This window comes from Lynx rufus, unplaced genomic scaffold, assembly GCF_022079265.1.
Source record: "Lynx rufus isolate CCGP_SWC_20201006 ecotype Redwood Valley unplaced genomic scaffold, mLynRuf1.p SCAF_8, whole genome shotgun sequence".
NCBI classification, from domain to species: domain Eukaryota; kingdom Metazoa; phylum Chordata; class Mammalia; order Carnivora; family Felidae; genus Lynx; species Lynx rufus.
Genome location: NW_025814896.1, coordinates 58,250,249 through 58,273,918, shown reverse-complemented (window position 1 = coordinate 58,273,918; position 23,670 = coordinate 58,250,249). Strand labels below are relative to the sequence as shown.

The 23,670-nt window shown below is 44.7% G+C and overlaps 1 protein-coding gene across 6 annotated transcripts in view; it reads left to right on the top strand.

Annotated features, from left to right (window-relative positions):
- The window catches only part of IL1R1 (interleukin 1 receptor type 1), a 129,666-nt gene that overhangs the window by 73,032 nt on the left and 32,964 nt on the right, over positions 1-23,670 (top strand). Inside the window, exon 1 of one of the 6 annotated variants that reach the window (XM_047067527.1) lies at positions 15,432-15,499. The exons of the other annotated variants lie outside the window; for them this stretch is intronic. The gene's annotated coding sequence lies outside the window, so the exon portion shown is untranslated. Of the gene's footprint in view, positions 1-15,431; positions 15,500-23,670 lie in introns of those variants that run through there. 6 annotated transcript variants of the gene reach the window in all.

Genomic DNA, 23,670 nt, shown 5'->3' with positions numbered 1-23,670 from the left:
AATACTGATCTCCTCTTTACCAGAAAACTCCCTATTCAAAAATGACATCATATTGGGAGTTTATGGCAAATAAAGCTTCTATATTGTTTGCTTATTTGCATATTATTCAGTTAAAAATACTGTCTAGTACATTCATTATCTGTGACTTTCTCAGTAACTCTCTGGTGTAACTGGACAGTTATTTTTTTTTAATATTCATTTATTCTGAGAGAGAGAGGGAGAGAGCAAGGAGGGGAGGGGCAGAGAGACAGGGAGAGAGAGAATCCCAAGCAGGCTCCACGGGATCAGTGCAGAGCCTGATGCAGGGCTCGATCTGATGAACCATGAGATCATGACCTGAGCCAATATCAAGACTCAGGTGCTTAACCAACTGAGCCTCCCAGGTGCCCCAGGCAGGTATTTTTATACCTGTTTTTTTAGGTTCATAGATCCTGAGTAATTTACCCAAATATAATTAATGTATGGCAAATAACACTCATCTCTATCATTGACTATGTATCAGACAATGTTTAAATGCTCTTTACATATCAATTTTTTTCAGTTCTCATAATAACCCAATAAAGCAGGTGTAATTAGGAACATTTTTTACCATCAAGGAAACAAAGAAGTTTAGTGACTTGCTCAGCACCACACAGCTAGTACATGATAGATCTGGGATCCAACCTACCGCTGTCCAGCTCCTTTGTCTACACTTATAGCCACTAGGCTGTTCTCCCTTTGGTTGTAGAAAGCAGAATTCCGATATTTCAGGGTGTTTTTTTTACTTTACAAACAACAGCAACACAATAGTGATAATGGCAGAGCAGTGAAAGGTACCAGTATGAATGGCAAAGACCATGAGCTTTGGAGAGTGAGCTGAGTCCCCGTTGGTTTATTTCACTCACTGGATAATCTGAGGCAAGATCCTTAAGTTTTATGTTTCCATCTATAAAACAAGGGGATAATAATATTGTTCATAGGGTGGTGAGCATAAATGTGATGTCCTATGAAAGCACCGAACTCACTGTCAGACATGTAATAGGTGCTTGATTATACATTTCCTTCCTTCATAAATGATCAATTATTAGGCATGGGTCAGATGAATAGTGGAAAAATTATGGTGAAGCAGACTGGAGAGGACACTGGCAATTTCGCAACCCTTTCGAGAAATTCGGGGTGGGACTTGTAGCGCTGAAAAGAGCAATTCAGATCTCAATAATGAGTTAAGACCCAGTTCCTTGTGGATGAGGCTTACAAGGGCTGCTGTTCTATGAGTCATCATTTCAAAGTCTGGATAAAAGGTAAAGCAGCCAGTGTTGGGGGTGATTCTCCCTTGTGACTCCTTGATCTTCAAGGATCTTCTTGATCCTTGTTCTGGGGAAGATACTTCATGAAGTACTCAGTGGTCTCTGTAAGGCTGCAAAAGCTTTAGAACAGAAGTTCTTAGGCTTGTGGGCTAAGGACCCCTTCACACTCTGAAAAATTATTGAAAACTTTAAAGAGATTTGTTTACCTGATTAACTCTACTGATATTACACATATTAGACATTAAAACCAATTACTGAGAACAAACTGAGGGTTGATGGGGGGTGGGAGGGAGGGGAGGGTGGGTGATGGATATTGAGGAGGGCACCTTTTGGGATGAGCACTGGGTATTGTATGGAAACCAATTTGACAATAAATTTCATATATTAAAAAAAACAATTAAAAATTTTATTGATCATTTAAAAAGAAAAATAAATCCATTACCAGGTAACATAACATTTCTCTTACAAAAATGTATTTTGAAAACAAATGGAAAAAGTAGCATTGTTTTACATTGTTCTAGAAATCTCTTGAATGTTTGGCTCAACAGAGGACAGATGAATCTTATATCTGCTTCTGCATTCAATCTTTGAGATACACATCATGTAGCTTCTGGAAAATCCACTGTGTGCTTGCAAGAGAATGTGTGTGAAGAATACACATAACACCATCTTTGAATTATATCAAAGTAGTTTGGACCTTGTGGACCTCTAAAAGGATCTCAGGGAACTTTGAGAGCCACTAATGTAAACTATTTGTTCTCTTTAACAATTTTTTGGAACCCTCATAGGATTCCTCTCAACTTTTCCCTCCTGATGCCTGTATTCAAACAATCACAACTGCTAATAATGCTTCCTTTAAAATTCTTGGGTTTGGTGACCCTGGGGATAGATAATTAGGTTCTTTGGACTTTATATGTCTTTTTTCCTCCCTCTTCCCTTTCCTTCCTTCCCCTCCTCCTCCTTCACTATTTTTCCTCTCCCCTCCCCACGACACAACCTTCGTCTCTCTGCCTCTGGGACCCAGCGGTTGCCAGACTGCCCTTTATCTGACATCATTCACAATTTCCTTCCTTCCTCAAAAGTCTCGGTTTTGGCTAACATTTATTAATTCTGGGTTGTGATTTAGAAATATTTCAAAAACTTTTCCAAACAAAATTAAAAGGAAAAAGTTTTGAGATGTGTAAAGAATGTTAGACATGTTCCTGGCCAACTGTCATATTTATGAACACTGAGAACTGTGTAGCCAAGTTCTGCTGTCAGCCAAGATTGACTAGTAGGGTCTGGATTTACTTTCTCATGACAGACAACAAAAGAGCTGTATAAAATACATGAAACCAGGGCATTTAAGATACTGGACATCAGCCATTGAAGGACAGGGACCCTTGAGAGACTGGGAGAAAAATGAGGTGAGCCCTATGATTGCCCCCACTTACTGACATGAGAGAATTCCCAGGCTGTGGAAGGGTGTCTTAGCCATTTCCACAGGGAAGGGAGGTCTTGGCAGAACTCAGCAAACTTGCTGAATTGAGATGGAGCTGAGGGCCAAGGGAGACCCAGGTTGCTGTAGTTCACAAGAATGGATGCCAGAGAGGAGAAAGCCTCAATGAGGAAGAACGTCAAGTCTGCAAGGGGGGGTCTCCCTTGAGAATTCAGCAGAGTATGGGTCAGCCCACGTGTGAGGGAACTACCTGAGGCCAGAAATTAACCACCCATGGGATTAGATGAAGTAGTAGACAGCAAGGCCAGGCATAATTTCTGTTCCCGCCCGTCAGAATGGAGAACCTCACAACCTGCAGGCATTTGATAGAGAACTAGGATTGTGTTTGAGCAGTGGGGTGAAATGTGTCCCACACTGAATGCTGCCATGGCCCTGCCTGATGAATCAAAAGGGCAACACCCCAAATAATGGAAGCACTTCCAAGAGCTAGAATGCATCCTTGAACTCAAACATACCAAGCATCAAGCAAGTTAAACTTCACAGTGTTTGGCATCTAATAAGAAATCACTGTGCAATGCAAAGAAGTAGACAAATAAGGAGGAGAAAAATCAATCAATCAAAACCAACTAAAACCAACACAGACCAAGACGTTCAAACAGTTATTACAACTATATTCCATATGCTCAAAGCAGTAAGTAGAGGAATGGAAGATGTTAAAAAAAGAAAAAAAAGGCCCACCTATAACTTCTAGAGATGAAAACTACAAAGTCTGAGATCAAAGTATACTAAATGAGATTCACATCAGATTAGACGATGTAGAATAATGAATTTAAGGACACAACAGTAGAAACTATCAAAATGAAACACAGAGGAGAAAAACAAATAGAAAAAGAACAGAGCATCAGTGAACTGTAGGGCAATTTCAAGCAGCCAAATACACACGTTATCAAAGTCTCCAAAAAGCAGGAGGGGTCACAGAAGGAATATTTGAAAACAATGGCCAGAACTTTTACAAATTGGATGAAAATTACAAGCCCATCCATCCAAGAAGTTCAGTGAACCCTGAGAAACAGAGATCGATACATTATGTCCTGTGATAATCACATTGCTTAAAACCAGTGGTAAAGAGTAAAATCTTAAAAGCAGTCAGTGAAAGAACATGCCAAGGAACAAGGATGACAAGATGACAGATTTCTCACAGAAACAACGTACACCAAAAGGCTTTGAAGCATTGTCTCTACAGTACTGGGGAAAAAATGCTGACGACCTAGAATTCTATACAGAGTGAAAATGCTTTCCAAAAACAAAGGCAAAATTAAACTGTTTCAAACGTACAAAACCTGAACTCATCACCGGCAGACCTACGCTACCAAATATTAAAGGTAATCCTTTAGGCAGAAGGAAAATGATGACAGATGGAGATGAAATTATGGCATAAATTTCTTTAAAAGAAAATGGACTGTTCAAACAGAAGGACTGATAGTGCAGTGTGAGGTTTTTAACATACGTAAAAGCAAAATGAATGACACACATCGCACAAAAGCCAGGCAGGAAAAGATGGGGCTATGGTATTGTAAGTTTCTTTTTTTTTATATTGAATTATAATGGATATACAATATCATATTAGTTTCAGGTGTACAACATAGTGTGATGATTTTATACATTAAAACATAATCACCTTGGGGCGCCTGGGTGGCTCAGTCGGTTGAGCGTCCGACTTCGGCTCAGGTCATGATCTCGCGGTCCGTGGGTTCGAGCCCCGCGTCAGGCTCTGTGCTGACAGCTTGGAGCCTGGAGCCTGTTTCAGATTCTGTGTCTCCCTCTCTCTCTGACCCTCCCCCGTTCGTGCTCTGTCTCTCTCTGTCTCAAAAATAAATAAACGTTATAAAAAAAAACCAAAAACATAATCACCTTTATCCTCTGACACCATACAAAGTTATTCCAATAACGCCAATATTCTAATAATTCCAATATTATCGACTATGTTCCCTATGGTATACTTTTCAGTAAGTTGTGACGTATTTGTTTTATAACTGAGAAGTTTGTAGCTCTTAATTATCTTCACCTGATTTACCTGTCCCCCCACCCCACACCCCTGTGACAACCACCAGTCTGTTCTCCACATCTATGAGTCTGTTTCCATTTCATTTTGTTTTTTAGATTCCACGTATAAATGAAATCATATGGTATTTGTCTTTGTCTGACTTATTTCACTTAGCATAATACCTTCTAGGTCCATCCATGTTGCTGCAAATGGCAGGATTGTATTCATTTTTATGGCTGAGTAATATTCCCTCGTGTATATATACCACATCTTCTTTACCCATTCTTCTATCAGTGGACACTTGGGCTGCTTCCATATCTTGGCTGTTGTAAGTAATGCTGCAATGAACATTGGGGTACATGTGCCTTTCCAAATCAGTGTTTTCATTTTCTTTAGATAAATACCCAGAAGTGGGATTGCTGGATCATATGACAGTTCTATTTTTAAGTAAGGTTCTTAGATGTGGAATGATATACATCACTTACGGAGAAATTTTCAGCATGAAATGCCTATTTAAAAAGGCAGAAAAGTGTTAAATCCATGGCCTCAGCCTCAACTACAACTAGGAAAAGAGAAACAAATTACACCCAAAGCAAGCAGAAGATAAGAAGTAACAAAGATCAAAGCAGAGAACAATTACATAGAAACCAGAAACATACTAGAGAAATTAATGACACCAAAAGCTGATGCTTGAGGAGAGCAGTAAATTGATACAGCCCTGGGTAGCATGATCAAGAATGAAAGAGAGAAGACAGAAATATCAATATCAGGGCTTAGGTAATATCACTGTACCACACTACAAATATTAAAAGGATAATGACAGAATATTAGGAATACAATTATGCAAAAACATTGATACTTAAATGAACTGGATAATTTCTTTCAAAGACACAAGCTACCAACCTCATTCAAGAAGAAATAGATGACTTGGATAGTCTTCTATTAAAGAAATTGAATTTGTATGGAAAATTTTCCCACAAAAAAAACCTCTAGGCCCAAATAACTTCCCTAGTGAATTCTGCCAAACACTTAAAGAAGAAATAGTATCAATTATGTACAGAATTTTCCAGAAAATTGAAGAGGAATACATACTTCCCAAGTCATGAGTTCTCCCCAACTTTTTGACGTTAGTATTACTTGGATATCAAAACCAGATAAGACATTACAAGAAAAAAATAACTGTAGGCCAGTATTCCTCATGAAGAAGGACATACAAATTATAAACAAAATATTAGTAAGTCCATTCTAACAATGTGTAAAAACACAAATACATCATGGCCAAGAGGGCTTTATGCCGGGAATGCCAAGTTGGCTTAGCAATGGAAAGTGGATAAATGTAATTCACCGTATTAATAAAACCAAAAAAGAAAAACCGTATGATCATCTCAAAAGATGCAGAAAAGGCATTTGACAAAACCCAACATCTATTCCTGATAAAAATTCTCAGAAAATTAAGAATAGAAGTGCACTTCCTCAACCTGATAAAAGGCATCTGTGAAAGACCTACATCTAATATCATTGACTGAAAGCTTTCCCCTAAGATTAGGAACAAGGCAAGAATGTCTACTTTCCTCACTTCTGTTCAGCATGGTACTAGATCTGGCTGGTGTAAAAGGTCAAGAAAAGATAAAAGCCATCCAGATTGGAAGAGAAGAAGTAAAACTGTTTGTAGACAACATGGTGGTTTACATAGAAAATCCTACGAACTCAATAAAAAAGCTACTAGAACCAATAAGTGAGTTTTGTGATCACAAGGTAAATATATAAAAATTGGTTGTATTTCTGCATACTAGTAATGAACAGTCAGGAATCTAAATTTAAAAGCAATACCCTTGAGGTGCCTGGCTGACTCAGTCCATGGAGTGTGCAACTCTTGATCTTGGGGTTGTGAGTTTGAGCCCCAAGTTGGGCGTAGTGATCACTTAAAAAATAAAATCTTAAAAAAAGCAATGCCCTTTACAATCAGTAATATCGTATCAATATTATTGATATCATTTTCATATGAATAATATGAAAAACTTTGGGATCCATTGGAAAGAAGATGTATGAGATCAGTGTGTGAGGTGGTAGTTATGGGGGCTCTGTTGTGCCCCTGAGCCCACAGTGTGCTTGGCCCTGTTCTTGTCCATGGTCTCTGCTCCCTGCCATGTCTGGCTTGGGTTTCTCTCTCTGCAGATGCTATTTCAGAGTCTTTCCTAATTGCTGGCTTTCACTGGGTCATCCAGGTACCTACCTCACTACTTCCACACAGAGAGCAGGGAAAGTGGAAAAAATGCTCAACACTTTCTAAGCACTTTGTTTTACTCCTGACTTCCTCCCCTTTTCCTGGGACAGCATGGGGGAAAAACTCTCTTCCTAGGACACATAGGGCTTTCCTCTACATTTAAGCTTTTTATTATTATTATTTTTTTTAATGTTTATTTATTTTTGAGAGATAGAGACAGAGCGTGAGTGGGGAGGGGCAGAGAGGGGGAGACACAGAATCGGAAGCAGGCTGCAGGCTCTGAGCTGTCAGCACAAAGCCTGATGCGGGCTAAAACTCATGGGCTATGAGATCATGACCTGAGCTGAAGTTGGACGCTTAACCAACTGATCCACCCAGGCGCCCATCATCTGCATCTCAACTCTTATGCATAAGGACCAGTCCTCACACTCTTGAGAAAGCCTGGGCTCTGGGTGTCACCTACATTTTTTTCTCCTTGGGCTCCTCTGAGATTGTTTCTCTGTGTTATTATTTTCACGTCCAGATTGGGAAATCGCCAAGTTCCTTGACAAGCACACAATATGTCAAAGCAGCAGGGCAAAACACTGTAAATGATTTTTTTTCTTAGAGAATAAAAAAAGGAGTGATGAAAATGTAGTGTGGTAAGATTTTACAGTGCTAACATATTGTATTTAAAACCTTCAGTCTTTTTTGTCTTTAATTGAAAAGTAATAAATATTCTATTGCTGATTTCATGATCTTGTGACTGGGGACTAGATTGTTGCCTCTGCTAGACATCACTATGGGCACAGCACAAGTTTGCGGTGATACTTATCATGAAAAACCTCCCTATACCCTCTTCCTTAGTGGTTGGGTGATTACTTCTTTTTTTAAAAATTATTTTTATTTATTTTTATTTTTGAGAGAGAGAGAGACAGAGCACAAGCAGGAGAGGGGCAAAGAGAGAAGGAGACACAGAATCCAAAGCAGGCTCCAAGTTCTGAGCTGTTAGCACAGAGCCCGATGCATGGTTCAAATTCACAAACCATGAGATCATGACCTGAGCTGAAGTCGGAAGTTGAACCAACTGAGCCACCCAGGAGCTCCTGGTTGACTACTTCTCACATTCAAGGTTGTAAATGAGTATTCTGGGACAGGTGTCCACCTCCCCCCCCCATGCATTGTTCCTATCCTTGAAGATCTTACATATATTTTTATTAGAAAAATAAAAATATAGACATGAAACAATTATGGACAAAGAATCATATTGATGAATGTAAGGTAATTACAATAATATAAAAAATGAGCTCATAAAATATAGAGAAAACATGTGACCTGGTATGTTTTAGCTGAGAAATGGAAGACAGATTAAACAATGACAAGGTTGATGAGAAGGAAAGGGGAAGGTGTAAATATTTTCACTTAAGTATAGATTTAAAATGAGCAGATTATTTATTCTGGATGAAGACTAGTTTGCCAGGGAAAGACCTCTTTTCCAGAGGCCTTGAATTGTCTAGACTCTAGAGTAGCAATGTCCAATAGAACATTCTGCAGTAATGGAAATGTTCTATGGGTGTGCTATCCAATATGGTAGCCACTCATGACATGTGATGGCTATTAAGTTCCTGAAGTGTAACTAGTGCAACTGAATTTTAAATTTTATTTAATTTTAAATAATTTAAATACTGTCATGATTCTAGAGGCTGAGGTATTAAATAGCACACCACAGATGTAGAATACAAGAGGGAGTCCTTGAAGTCACCTCCTGAGGGCTGTGCATAAGTCACAGTCAGGGGACCTTCTGTGTCTCCTGCCCAGAATCTGGTCTAGACTGGATCCTAAATCTTTTATGCCATTTTCGGGGGAAATGATATTATAGGCTTCTATTGTTGTCACTCTCAGGAGGACCCGAAGCCCAGTATCACTCACCTCCTATGAGGACAATACCCACTATGTTCTAGACTGTAAGCTGAGCTCCTCAGCAGGTCTAACTATCCCAGGGTACGAAGAGCTCAGCACTCATCACTCAGGCTCTTAATTCAGCGATTTTCTTATGAGGATGCAAGAGGTAAAGAAAGAATCAGTGGTATTAAGGCCTCTTCTCTCAACCTTTGGACCCAGGACAGAGAACTTTCCCAGCTCCCATCCTCTCTCAGGGAAGTCGTGGATAATAGTAATTATTGTTGGACAGTAGTCCACCTGCTGCTGACTATTGCCAAATTGTTTTGAGGACACAAAAGAATGGAACAGGTGTTAACATAGTCTTTGGAAATTAGCAAAATGATTCAACAAATATGGCACTCCTGAGTCTGGCCAGATTTTTCTTCTGCTTCTATTGTCGGAGGTAGTAGCTTGCTCCTTACCTTTCTAAGTATCTTTGTCTGTAGAGGCTTACTTCTGATGGTTGCACTACTTCTTGGCAAACCATCAAATAACAACACTAGAGGGGCACCTGGGTGGCTCAGTCAGTTAAGTGTCTGATTCTTGATTTTGTCTCAGGTCACGATCTCAGGTTCATGGGTTTGAGCCCCACATCCAGCTTTGCACTGACAGCATGGAGCTTGCTTGGGATCATCTCTCTCTTTCTCTCTTTTTCTCTCTCTCTCAAAAATAAATAAATAAACTTAAAAAAATAACAATACTAGAAACTAAATCATTCTTGCAGTTAGCACTTGCTGAAACGTACAAGGAAATAACTACTTCTTTTACTCAAAATAGTATATTTCAAGCTAAACCTTTTTCACTATCTCATAATTCTCCTTTTCCCTTTATTTGCTGGTGAGATAATCATAATAATCATCTTCAGGAAGTCTGTAACTGGGCAGTGGTCAGAGGTGATGCAGGAGAAGGGAGGATATGTGTCATTTTAATTTGAAGAGACCTTGCATGCTAGGCTGATTCTGTATGGTACAGGACAGGCCAACAGTGAGCTGTGACATGCTTCTGAGTTGGGTCATTGCCTTGCTTATCTATTACTGTGATCCAGACTCAATGACTTAGAACAACAATGTATTATTATCTCTCATGGTTCTGGGGTTGATGGGACTCAGCTGAGTGGTTCTCCTTTGGGGACTCTCCTATGGATATAGTTGGCTAGCAGCTGACCAGGGTTGGCTGGCTTAACTTCCAGAATGGTGCTCTCCCATGGTGGGAGGTGGTTCTGGCTGTCAGCTGGGGTTGTGGACTCCATGTGGTTTAGAATTTCTCATAGCATGGCAGTCTCAGGATGATAACACTCCTTATCTGGCAGGTTTGGGTACCAAGACTGAGTGTTTCAACAAGCCTAAGAAGAAGCTGAAAGGTTTTGGATGATCTGGCCTCAGAAGTTCCAGAAAATCAATCCCACCTCATTCTATTGGAATTGGTTGAGTAAGCCAGCGAGACCAGCCCAGATTCAAGGGAGAGGAATTAGACTTCACCTCTTAATTGGAGAAGGGAAGAATTTGAAGCCATTTTTTAATCTACTACAGTGATAGTATTAAAAGGAAACCATTTAGAGAAGACAAATTGGCAGTAATGTTTAGAAAGGATTGAAGAGTTAAAAGGCTACAACAAGAACTCTGGATTTTGGAAGGTGCTTATGGAAGAGAGTACGTGACAAAACATAGAGACAAATTACAGACACTTTCAGAGAACCAAAGATAGCGGGACCTTGTAGAAATACAAGGGAAAGCATTTAAGGCAGCCAGTTCCTTCATTATGTTCAAAGATGAGGTTAAGGAAGGCAGTGCTTTTGTTATGTGTCCTTTACATGACTGAGGACAAAGATTTCAAAAGACCCTTCTTGGTGGCACCTGGGTGGTTCAGTCAGTTGAGCTTCAGACTCTTGGTTTCAGCTCAGGTCACAATCTCGCAGTTCATGAGTCCAAACCCCATGAGGGGCTCTGCACTGTCAGTGCAGAGCCTGCTTGGGATTCTCTGTCTCCTTCTCTCTCTGCTCCTCCCCTCCTTGCTCTCTATTTTTTCTCTCAAAATAAATGCTAAACATTAAAAAGAAAAAGCCCTTCTTGGATGATGAGGGAATCTGGTAATGGCTGCCTTTTGGGTGGTGATGGCTGGCTTGGCTATTGGTGCTTTGAGTTTCATATGTTCAACCAATGATCGGATAAAGATCTGGCATAAGAGAGTAAGAGGCCACTAGTCTGGTTCTGTTAGGTGCGGCAGTTCTTGGAAGCCACCCCGTCTATCTATCGGTCTCTGGAACTTCTGTGCTGTTTCTGTGTTGTTAGCAAGGAAATAAAACCAGGTGTAAGAAGCCACTTGCACTCAGTTGCTTTTTGTTTTTAATTTTATTTTAATGTTTATTTATTTTTGAGAGAAGAAGACAGAGTGTGAGCGTGAGAGGGGCAGAGAGAGAGAGAAAGAGACACAGAGTCTGAAGTAGGCTCCAGGCTCCGAGCTGTCAGCACAGAGCCTGATGTGGGGCTCGAACCCAGGAACCGTCAGATCATGACCTGAGCTGAAGTCAGACGCTTAACTGCCTGAGCCACCCAGGAGCCCCTCAGTTGCTTTCATTGAGCAAGATTAAAGCCGCAATTAGAATAAAAAGTTTGCCGGGCTGCCTGCCATGTCCATCTTTTTGTCCTCGTCTTATAAAGGAAGTTAAGAAATAGTTTACCGTCATTGGCAATTTTATGATATTCTACAGTTTCTCATCAACTCTCATCTCTGGTTCACATGCGGCTTTCTGCTTGGTAAAGGTCTTGCAAAATCAGAGGAATCTGAACAGCAAAACGATCAGAGAAACCCACAAAGAACTGCTTAGAGAAAGGGATAGTCCTGAGCCAATGAAAACGGACAAGTGGCAGTAATGGGAGGTAATATGAGACACAGATTGAAAATGTGGTTATTTGGAGGTCAGGAGATGGAAAATGTGTGAAAGGAACGAAAAACTATGCTGTAGAAGGAAGTCCATGTAGGACAGTGGTTTTTAAACCTATCTCAGGGAACACTGTGGTTCTGTGAGCCGTTACTGGCAGTTCTATAAATAACGAAAAACAGGCGTAGCAAGAATCACAGAGGCCCTGTGTGCAAAGATGTCATTTTATTTTCCACAACTGAAGTCAGCTTAGTTCATGGATCCTCATTTCCATCTCTAGCGCTAGAAAAAAAGCTTGTCACTTCAGAGTTGCTTAGTCTCTACTGGTGCAAGACTCAGCCTCCTCTCTTTAGAATCCTTCTCTCTCCAAACCCCTTGTCCTTGTGGACACTGACTGGAGTTCTCTCCATACGTCGTCCTCTGGACTTACCGACCCCAGCTGGGATCATGCTTGCCTCGGTGTCCCCAGCTGCCAGGGGTGGTCAGTGTCGGCCTTCTTACCCCTTGGCTTCCCCCTCTGAGGGTCTGGGGACTCTGAACACTCTAGGAGTGTTGTGTCACCATTTGTGAAACAGCCTGTCCTCAGGCCCAGGCAGTTCCACTGTCACAGCTGTCCCTTGGCACAGACCACCCTGGACACAGGGCTTTGCTCTGACACTGGTGGTTTCCAGGATTCTGCTTCTTGTGCACTACTAGACACTCTTATCAAAGACAGTCCCATGATTTGAGCAGCTTGCTAGGAGGGTCATACACTGAAAATCCTCAGAGAATACGGTCTCTCTCAAGAAAGGTGGTCTGGCGATGGCAGACAGTTGAGTCTTCCAAATGACAGGAGTCTCAGAGATGGGAAGGTAGTGAGGGAGATAACACTCCAGAAGGTGCCATCCAGACCCCGGATGTTATTTCCGTTTCTCGTAAGTTTTTGTGAAACACACAAATATCATCACCTCCGCGGAGGCATGTGTCTTACACATTCGCATTCAGAGCATTTGTGTGGTGCTGAGACCAGAGCATACAGGAGTGACAATCTCCGCACCATGAGCTTTCAACTCAGGGGTGAAGCAAGACAGGTGGACACACGAGCCACCTAGGAAAGGAAACAAAGGGAAGGGAGAGTTCGGAAACGTGGTCAGCATGGCTGAGTGAGGGAGGAGATACATTCAAAGTGCCAGAGAGAACAGTGGCTATAGGTAAGAAGGGAAGGTCTTCAAACCCCATCCTCATAATAGACGGGTGTATGCGTGTTTTATCTGGGTCTAAGGGCTCACGTGTCTAGCAGGATGGTTGGGGTAGGGGTGGGTGGGAGGCATCAGAATACAAAGAAAAAAACAAGGAAAAGTGTAATTTTAATTCCAATTTAAAAATTTAATTACATTTAACTTTATTAATTTAAATTTAATTTAGTTTAATTTTAAGTGTAATTTTAAATTAGGATTAAATTTTAATTTTAATGTAATTTTAAATTAAAATTAAATTTTAATTTTGAAATTTAGATTAAAATGTAATTTTAAATTCTACATTATTACACAGACTCATCATGTTTTCTACTCGTAAACTGTTTAAAAACCTTCACTATACAAACTGTGAGATACGTTTATGCTCACTAACAACACTAGTTCTGCAGCACTGAGCCTGACCTGCTCATGCTAGCTTTCATTAAGTGCCCCTGGGACACGTGCTGAAGCAGCTTCAAGCGGAGGGTTCACAGTAAGGCCATCACTAGGGGGGCTCAGAGGAACAGTTGTTCCCACCCCTGGCTGCATGTTGGAATCACCTAGGAGCTTTAATAACACTGAGATTTGGGCCTCAGTCCCAGAGATTTTCATGTGACGGATCTGGGCAACAGTGGTCCAGCTCTCTCTCCTGATGATTCTGATGTATAATCAATGTTTTGAGAACCACCACTCTAAAAAGGAATACTAAAGAGATGGGGACATCTGGTGAATTCTTTTTTTTTTTTAAGCTATTTTTAAAATTTTATTTATTTATTTTGAGAGAGAAAGAGTGAGCAGGGGGATGGGCAGAGACAGAGGGAGAGAGAGAATCCCCAGCGGGCTCAGCGCTGTCAGCGCAGAGCCTGATGTGGGGCTCGATCTCGTCAACCTGTGAGATTATGACCCCAGGCGCTGAGCCACCCAGGCACGCCTGGCGAATTCTCATAATACCGTGTCACTGGCCCCAGAGTTAAGCCTGTTCCTTGGAGAAAGAGGAACCAGGTGCAAGGGCTGGAACCAGATAAAATTTTTTAAAAAATAAGAAATTATCATCACAACAGGCCACAAGTCAGCATTAGGGTTGATGAGTTATTGCTGTTGGTTTCTTTATGCTTTCCTCCAGCCCAGAATTATCTGGGCCAGCTGAGGCCAGGGTTATCTCAATTCTTGGGTTTCCGACAGAGATATCAAGGGAAGGGCTATGGAAAGCAGCACCTGCCCAGCCTGGAAGGGATACAGGAAGGGTGTGTGTGTGTGTGTGTGTCTGTGTCTGTGTGTCTATGTGTGTGTTCTGTTAGGAAGGAAGCAATCATCATTTACTCAATGTCTCCCCAGAGGATGGCTCATTAGGTCCTCAAAACAAGTCAGGGTCCAGGCACTTGCTGGAGGTACGGAGTTTTGGAAAGGGAAGAGCAGCTTCCAAGCCCCTGGCTGTGGGGCTTGGAGCCCAAGCCAGCCTCTGCTGATACCCCAGCATCTTTCTCTCCCCGCACCAAAGTCTACGCCTGACCCCGGCCATTCACTGCATTTCTAGGACTACCAGTTCTCATGTGCAAAATGAGTGGATGGGAGTAAGTGGGTTTTAAGCTTAAAAGAATACCTGGTCAGGCCAAGAAGTCTGGTATCAAGACTGTACCACCGATAAGCTGCTCTTTCATCCAGGCGCAAAACAATAACAAGCAGCAAGTGACTCTTGTGTCAACCCCGTGCTTGGCGCTGGTTTACAGTGTTAATTTATGTAATCTCCCCAACCACTCCATGAGGTGGGTGCTGCTGTGATCTCTTTTCAGTGAAGAGGAAAGGAGGTACCAAGAGGTTGGTGACTTGTGGAAGTTCCCAGGGCCAGTGTGAGAGAGCAGGGGCCAGGCCTCAGGCTCCAGTGACTGACCCTATCTGGTCTCTTAGGCTGGAAAGTGTGTGTTTCTGGGACCTGAAAGTCCCAAGCTCCATTCGCTGCAGTCATGCCCAGGGACCCCGCAGTTGGGTGGTAGCCAGGTTACGCTGTCCAGGTGAGTCGTCCCAAGTCACTGCGGGTGGGACCACGGTCACTGCCCCTCCAGGGTGCGGGAGCCCGGGCCCCCGGGGATGAGGGGGATGAGCGGGGCAGGCCGGAGTCCCGGGCTTCCCGGGGGTAGGGCGCGGGGGCACCCGGCCAGCTCTCTCCCTCCTGAGCCCGGCCCGCCCCGCCTTCTCCACCCACCCACCCGCGTCCGTCTCCGCCCGAGGCGTCCAAGCCGGAGCCGGAGCCTCAGCGCAGCAGGAGCCGCGCCCGGCTGTTCCCGGGCGCAAGGGCGGCGCGGCTCCTGCTCGTGCCCGCGCCCGCGCCCGGAGCCGACACGGAGCGCGCGGCGGCGGCGGCGGCGGCGGCGGCCTGGCGCCCCCAGGAGCCGGCGGGCATGTGACTAACCGCGCGCCCGCGCCCCGGAGCCCCTCGCCCGGCTCCCAGGGCGCCCGCCCCGCCGCGCTGGGCCCGGGGCGGCCCGGGGCTCGCCCAGGTAGGAGGAAGCTGCAGCCTGCGGGGTTGGAGTGTTGGCGGGTAGGCGGGCGGGCGGGAGCGGCGGTGGGGGGTGGGGTGGGTACCCACCGTGGCTTTGACACCTTTCCCTTCGCACAGACCGCGCGGAAAGCGTCCTTCTTAAGTCAGTGAGACTGAACTTGGTTGTCAGTTTGTTGTGGAAGAAGGTGATGGCGGTGAAATCTGTGGGGGTTTTTTGCTTGTTTTTATTTTTGTGTGAAACCGGAATAAGGATTGTTCAAATCCCTTTGCGGGGGCGGGGGGGACTTGACGATCGTCCTAGCGGGTTGTTGTGGTGTGTGTGTGTGTGTGTGTGTGTGTGTGTGTGTGTGTGTGTATGTAAACTGCTTCCAGGAATTTGAATGCAGCCAAGTATGGCTGGTTCAGGAGTGTCCCTCTCCGGGGTTTAGGCTCAGAGCTGTCAGTCTGGTCAACAAGATAAGGACGAATGCGAATGCCCTACAGTGGAGGAGAGAAACTTGTGCTCCCGCGACCCCAGGGAGAGGCTGATGCTGGGTGTAGCTACAAACAGACATGAAGAAGACTCATTCACAACAGGCAGGTCCAGTACTTCACAGTTTATAAGGCTCTTTAAGCTTCTCTTTTATCTTCCCCAAAGTCTTGTGAGAGACACGCTATTACCACCTTCCTTTCACAGCAGGGAAAGTGGAGGCTCAGACAAGGTGACTAACTTGGGGGACTGGCACCCAGAAGGAGAGTGAGCCCTCGGGACTCCAAAGCTATGCCTTCTGCTTTACCGCACGATGGCTTCCATCGTCCGTGCCTGCCCAGGCTTTCTCCTCTGTGTTGCTGAGGGTGTGTGGATTCCTGCCAGGGCAGATGTGCCCAGTGATTTCTGGTGGTAGGAGATGCTTATCAGATGGGCACGTTCTAGGGCTTTTAGCGCCACAGCATAGGAACCAAGTAAGGGACATCTCTGGGCCACTGATGCCTTGGAGAAAAAAGGTGAGCTGAGATCCGTCTGTCATTGGAAGGTGCTGTCTGGGTCACCCTGGCTTGGTACCAAGCTTCTGGAAGGTGAATGTATAACATTGAACTCCAGGACTATTGGCGAACTGAGGAGAGCCAGGGATGTAGGGTGGGGGGAGTGCTGGGGGGTTTGCTGCCCCTTTCCGCACCCAGTTTACTGTGCATTTGTGGCCACCTTTTTTTCTCTTGACTGCTTTTAATTTCTTATTTCATATCCTTGTCATTGCATTTAATATTCTGTATTCATATCCTCTATTATGTTTTGTGCTAGATGAAAACGTGGGGCCTCCGGGATGGGATTTGATGCGAGAAGGGACGTGGAACCCTTTATGTATTTTTAGTCTTATTTGGCGAGCTGCCACTTTGTGGCATGTGGAGCATCACTTGGCCCTGTCTACATTTGGGTGGCCTCCATGTAGTTCCAGAAAGGATGTTTGACCTGAATTTTCACATGATCTTGGCAGGGCAGAACTAAATTCTCCTTTTTCTTTCTTTCTTTTTTCTTAAGTTTATTTATTTGTTTTGAGAGAGAGAGAGAAAGAGAGAGAGAGAGAGGCAGAGAGAATCCCAAGCAGCCTCTGAGCCGTCAGTGCCGGAGGGGGGGCTCGAACTCACAAACCATGAGATCATGACCTGAACTGAAATCAAGTCAGACACTTAAACGACTGAGCCACCCAGGTGCCCCTAAACCCTCCTTTTTAAACAGGCTCTACTCAGCCCTGTGTGGTATAATGCGGAAAGGCTTTCTTTATGGCTTTTTAAAATAGCATCTTGTCAGTAATTCTTTTACTGTTGGTGAAATACTACTTAATATTAGATTCACTTATTTATTTAACAAATGTTTATTGAATACCTACTTTGTGCCAGACACTGTTCCGAGTACTGAGGACAGAGCAGTGAATGGGATAGATGAAAATCTCTGCCCTCTAATGGATGTGAGTCCTCTTGGTGAAGTCACAGGGCAACTGCAGTCTCTCTGCCTAAGGGGGTTCTTTGAACTTTGCCTCTTTGAATGGAGAGTGGGCACGCTGGCCACCCACAGGCAGGACACCGTTCAGTGTCTCCACTGGAGAGGGCAAGAAGGTAATGGATACAGATACAACTTATATGGGTGGTTCCCAAGGATGCTGAGATATACTCTAGGGCTTGGCCGTGCCCTTGGATCATGGAAAATGGAAACCGTGTGGCTGGGATGCACCAGTGGGAGATGGGTGTCCTCCTGGAAGCAGGAAGAGATGATGTTGTAAACAGAGTGTTTTATTAATCAAAGTGGCAAAGCCGGACAGTTGCAACTACCCCAGCGTAGGGAGGAGGGAAGTACAGAGATTATGCTACATGACGGACTCACCGTGAACTTGCCACTTTGAAGGACAGCTGTCATCAGAAGGCACTGAGACTCACTGGCCATGGCCCAGCCTCATGATGTTCTCCATCTGCTGCCGTTTGTATTTGGGTTTGTGTTTTCCTTTGAGGTTTCGAGTTTGTCGGCCGGCTTACAGGATCTGTGCTGTCAGCAGCTTTGTTCGCCTGCTCCTTCCACCCTGCCCTTGCCGGCTGTGACCCCAGGAAATGCTGCTGCAGCCTCCTGGCCATGCTCAGCACTGGGGAGCCTGTGGGGGCGCCCTGGAACCAGAGTGAGCTCACCAAGTGTTGAAAGGGGCTGGGGTTCCTGAAGGTTTGAACGCCTGAACTCTGCGCTTTTAATACACGTGGCAGGGTGATGGAGGCTTTCCCCATTCCTACCTGTTCCAGAAAGGACTTACAAGATGCCATAAATTAAAAATAGGATGAAAGAAAAACAAGAGCGGAGAGGAAGTGGAGCCTGCAGTGAGTCTAGAAAAGTGTCAAACGTAAACCTTCGTGAACTATCTATTTGCAAAGTTGCCAAGCGGGGCTATAAATCTGGAGGTAAGCTGGGTGCCCCGGCCTTGCCTGTACCTTACTTAGCATTGCCTGAGGTACTCTGACGAGAAATGCCAGGACTCCAGAGCAAACAAACCAGCATCTCTGGGGGTGCACCCAAGCACTGGTGTTTTTAAAGCCCCCAGGGAGTTCTAAACGTGTGACCAAGGTTGACAACCCCAGTGTACCTTCCTGCAGGCAGTGGGAGAGAGGAAACCTGGTGGGACACAATTGTCTGTGTCTTCAAGCTGTAAATGAAGTGCTTAGGAGAAGTAAAAGGATGCCTGGTAACAGAGAAAAGTGGGACCTTCCCCCCCGCCCCAGGGTCCCCGTTGAAGAGGTACAAAGAGCAACTTTTAGGCGGTCTCTTGAAACGATTCCCCATCGACAGTGCGGTTTGGTAGTCGAGTTTCAGCTGGACTTAGGGTGCTAGTAGGAGGTGGGGGAGGTGGCCTATGCATCGTGAGCTCTGCACGTGTGGCCTGGCAAACCAGAGCACTGAAGGCCACCAGCAAATACAGCCCATGACTCCTGCCCCTGAGTTCAATCCAGAGTTAAATCCTGTCACTTAGAGCAGTGCTTCTTGGCTCATTCAGAACCCCTTACCCCTCTTTTTAAATATATAGTTTATTGTCAAGTTAGCTAACATACAGTGTATGCAGTGTGCTCTTGGCTTTGGGAGTAGATTCCTGTGATTCATCACTTACCCCTTACTAATGCAAATATTTGCAATTCTGAAATAATATAATAAAACTTACCGACGATGTAATTTCCAAATAGTCACTATAATAGCTAGATGTAAAGGATCACTGTGTGGATGGATGCTTGGGCAGAACCAAACTAGAACCCGATGAGGCTGCCAAATGGGTTATGTAGGCTGGACTGTAGCATCACAGAGGACAACTCCAAGTTTGGTCCAGATCAGAGACATCCTGGTGGGGGATCATCATCTGAATGATGAGTGACTCTTGCTCAAGGTCTAAGTGGTTGTCAAAGCCAGTCCTCTCTGTTTTCACCATATTTGCATTCCTGGAAAATTTAGTATGTACGAAAAGCGTGCCAACAATATATAAGTGTAGGACGGAATTAGGCACTAGCCTCCCCAGATGATAAATGACATGAGATGCTTGGAAGTCATGCAGGACAAGAGTCCATCTTTACTTTCTGGAACTGCCTCGAGTTGTTCTGGAAGGGCCTCTACCACTAAATGCTTCGTTGTGATCACCCAAGGTGTCCCCTTCTCCACACTTTCAAAAGTGCTACCTTAGCAGCCACACCAGCCTCTTTGAGAACTAGTGCTTCCCTTGCATCACTTGGTAGTGAGTGACTGAAGCCTTCATGCCCCTGTACGCCCTAACATAGCAGGGCACTGATTGGGTGCAAGCCAGCCATCCAAAGTTAACTGTTAAAAGGTCATATTGGTGATGATAGAAATCAGAACGTGGAATCTGTGCAGTGAGGGGTGGCTAGTAAGGGACACAAAAGAACTTTAGGGGAGGATGGAGACGGTCTGTATCTTGATGGGGTATTCTGGTGTATACAGTTGTCGTAGTTAATGGAATTATACACTTAAGATTTACTGTGTGTTTCACTGTATGCGTATTTCATCTCGGTAAAAAAACCACAGGAGTGAAAACAAAGAAAAATTCATATGGAGAACGTCTAGTCCCCTGAGGCTACCTGTAGCTGCCACTTAGAGCAACAGAACCGTTCTCACAACTGGAAGGCAGTGCTTAAGGGCAAGCCGTGTGAGGCCAGACTCAGTATCAGGCCCGTAGCAAGCACTGCATTGGAGCTGTGCTGGAGGGCTGACAGGGCCAGGCAGAGCATTTGAAAGGGGACAAGGGACAGGAGAGCAGAGCCCTTCCTGTCACTGGGTCTGGTTGCTGTGGTCCAGGAGCCCTAGAGGGTTCACTGGGGAGAAATTGGACTGTGTTAAAATTCAAGTCCGACCAAGAGATAGGTCTGGCCGATTCCTGTTTGTAGCCCTCTAGTGATGGCAGTCCCGTCCTTCTGCTTTATTTTCCCCGTTGTCCCTGAAACCCACACGAAACCACCAATCCGGTGGCTTTGTGCCTTGTAATAGCGGAACAACTTAGACTATACAGCAACATCTAAAACCTCTGTGACTGTGTTTACTTTATCTCCATATCCCTGTGCGTGATAACCTTTGGTGATTAAAAAACTTTCCTTGTCTCATTCGTGTGGGCAAATACGCCGGATGAATCTGCTGTGAGCCGGGCTTTTGGATCATCTGAAAGGAAGGTCGCCCAAGTTTCAGTGTTTCTCAGACTTTCTGAGATGATGCGTGTTTCTGTGGCCTCTGTTGTGGGAGTGGTTTTGTTAGCTCATAGTTTTACATAACTTTTTCTCTGGGGGAAAATCAGTGATAGCCATGCTGAACACACAGTTGGGTTTTAGGAGCTCTGTGTGTGGTGGGGTACATGGTTCTCCTCTCTGCAGAATGGAAATCATCGTATCACACTGTGGTGACCCCCTTTGTGTTCACATCCTTGTTCTCCTTCCCTGTCTCGGGCATGGAACCTTCCTGGGGAGGTATCTCAGTGTTAGGGTTAGGTTGCTCTGACAGTCTGGCCCCACGCGTGTGACTTTGTGCGGCCCTCATTGTTCCCTTTCTCATGACTGGGGCCGAACAGAGATGACCACGGGTATTTATGTAGGGCAATGCCTCTCAGATTTTACCACCAAAGGAGTAAATGCTCAACCTAGCACTCCAAAGTGATTCACCTTCAGGGCTTCTTTGATGACTCATGCGTTACCTTTTGGAGATCTTTCTTTCCATTTCATAATATAGCCATGTTTTCTCTAATAGAAACATAACTCTGCCCAGAGAATCCTTGAGTAAAATCAGTACCCTAGGAAGTTAGACTCCAAGTTTCCTGGCTGTCTACAGCTTCTCCTTGGGGATTTGCAGATTCTAGGTTATGAAAGAGGGATTTGTGTAAGTCCAGAATTCTAAAGTATTTTCCACAGTTTTGTGGTTCTATGGCTTTATGAGCAAGTTTCTTTATGCCTTGTCTTTAAACCCAACGTTTTGGGTCCTAACATTATTGGAGCCTGTTTAATTGCTGTTTGAATCCTTGTAACAGGTAAAGGTCAAAATTATGGACTTGATTTTAATGCCATATTCCATTCCCCATATGTGTTCACAATGGGTTTTTTTTTTTTGATGTTTATTTATTTTGAGAGATAGTGAGTGGGGGAGGGGCATAGAGAGGGAGACAGAGTCCCAAGCAGGCTCCCCACTGCCAGCACAGAGTCTGATGCGGGGCTCGAACCCACAAACCGTGAGATATGACCTGGGCAGTCATGAGTCAGACGCTCAACTGACTGAGCCACCCAGGTGCCACAACATAGTGGTTTTCAATAGAGCATGGAGGTTGTGGTGATTCCTGAGCTGAAGAACCTGATTTAGTCCTTGTTTCTTCCAGGGGCTATCCACAGTCGCTTCTTAGTTACAGTCACTTAGTTGAAGCCTAATTCTCTGAATATTTCTCTTAGGTCAAATATACATAGATACACACGTTGAATAATGTTTGGGATGAGAAGTTTTATTAAATGATGCTGCATATGTATTTGTAAGGCACTCATTGTGAACAGTGGAAATGTGGAAACAGTGGAACAGTGGAAATGTGAGGTGGAAATGTGAAAGTACCGTTAGGATTTCCACTTAAATTTCAGATGTGGGGCTCTTCAGGTCCCTGGAGGAAGGAGGGGGCATCTGCTGCTGTCTTCTCTCTCTTCCTGGGTTTCTGTGGAGGTTTGGCTGCTGCGGAACTTCCCTTAGAGGCAGGCAAAAGTGGTCCCACAGAGGTCCTGTACTTTGGAGGGTTCTGCTCTGCTTCTCAGCCAGCTGTGTGCCTTAGCATGGCCAGGAGTCTGTAGAACCAAAAGGATGTGCCTACTTGGAACATGTAATGGAACAGCAGCATGGCCATGACCCAGGTACCCGGCCCCCCCCTAAATGCCTTGTCCAGACAGCCTGGACAGAGTATAACAGGTCTCTTTCTTAGGTCGTTCCCCTATGGACTCTGCTGCCGGTATGCCTCCTTGGTCTGCTGAGTGGCCAAGGCTGTATGGCGGGGGTGAACTTGGATATGTGGATTGGAATGTCTACCTGTGTGCACGTGCAGGGCCCCTCATGATATGTGACCGAGCTGGGGGCAATCCGGGAATCCCTCTTGGAGGTTAACATAGGCAGGGAGAGCGTGAACCATCCCAGGGTCTGCTCCCCACAGGTCCTTTGTGGGGCAATACAGCCTGGGCTCAGACGCTGCTCTCAGAGCCTGGTGCCTCCGCTGCCCCTCTCCCAGAAGTGGGCCCACACAGCACCTGCCTCTTCATGATGTCTGGTGCATGCCACTTCTGTCCTGTGCCTGGCTTCTGTGCTGGAAAGCCAGGTTCACAATATGGGGGGATTCCTCAGCAATAGGAAGGAAATTCCTCGAGGTTGTGGGAAATTCTTCCAGAAGAAGAAGGCGTTAATAGATGCAGTGTGGCCACAAAGTAGGAATAAATGCCCCTTCCCTCTGCACTGGGGCCTTGGGCCTCGTGGAAACCACTTGGGTTCTGGTGACAGTCACTCTGTCCCCCAGCTGTCACCCTTCCTGTGTCAGTGCTGGATATGGAGTTCCTTGCAGACTGACAGGACAGCACTGTGTGGTGAAGTGGGACGCTTCTGCTGGGGGCCTGTATGTTCATTGTTAATTCTTGTACTTGATCTCTGCTTTTGTAATTTAGTTCACATTGAAGTTTGTCCTTCTAGGTCTGGTAGGACATTGCTTTATGCCTCAAATTCACATTTCCATTTTATCTTTTTTTTCTTTTAATTTTAGAGGGAGAGAGAGACAGTACACATGTGCAAGCAGGGGAGAAGGGCAGAGGAGGAGGAGAGAGAGAATCTTAAGCAGGTTCCACACTCAGCTCGGAGCCCCATGCAAGGCTCAATCCCCTGACCCTGGGATCCGGACCTGAGACAAAACTAAGAGTCAGATGCTCAGCCTACCAAGCCACCCAGGAGTCCCTCTATTTTATCGTCAATAAACAAGTAGCTTCATACATATTTTTCATATGGCACATGATCGTGGTGTGATGTACCAGTTTCCAGTTTCCAAATATGTTATAATCACCAAAATGCAAGGGGAACTATACATTTCATGTAATTGTCATAGAAAGCTGTGTTTCCCGTTTTCGCACCCTGGGGCACTGCAGTGAATAGACCAGGTTGCTGGGGGCAGG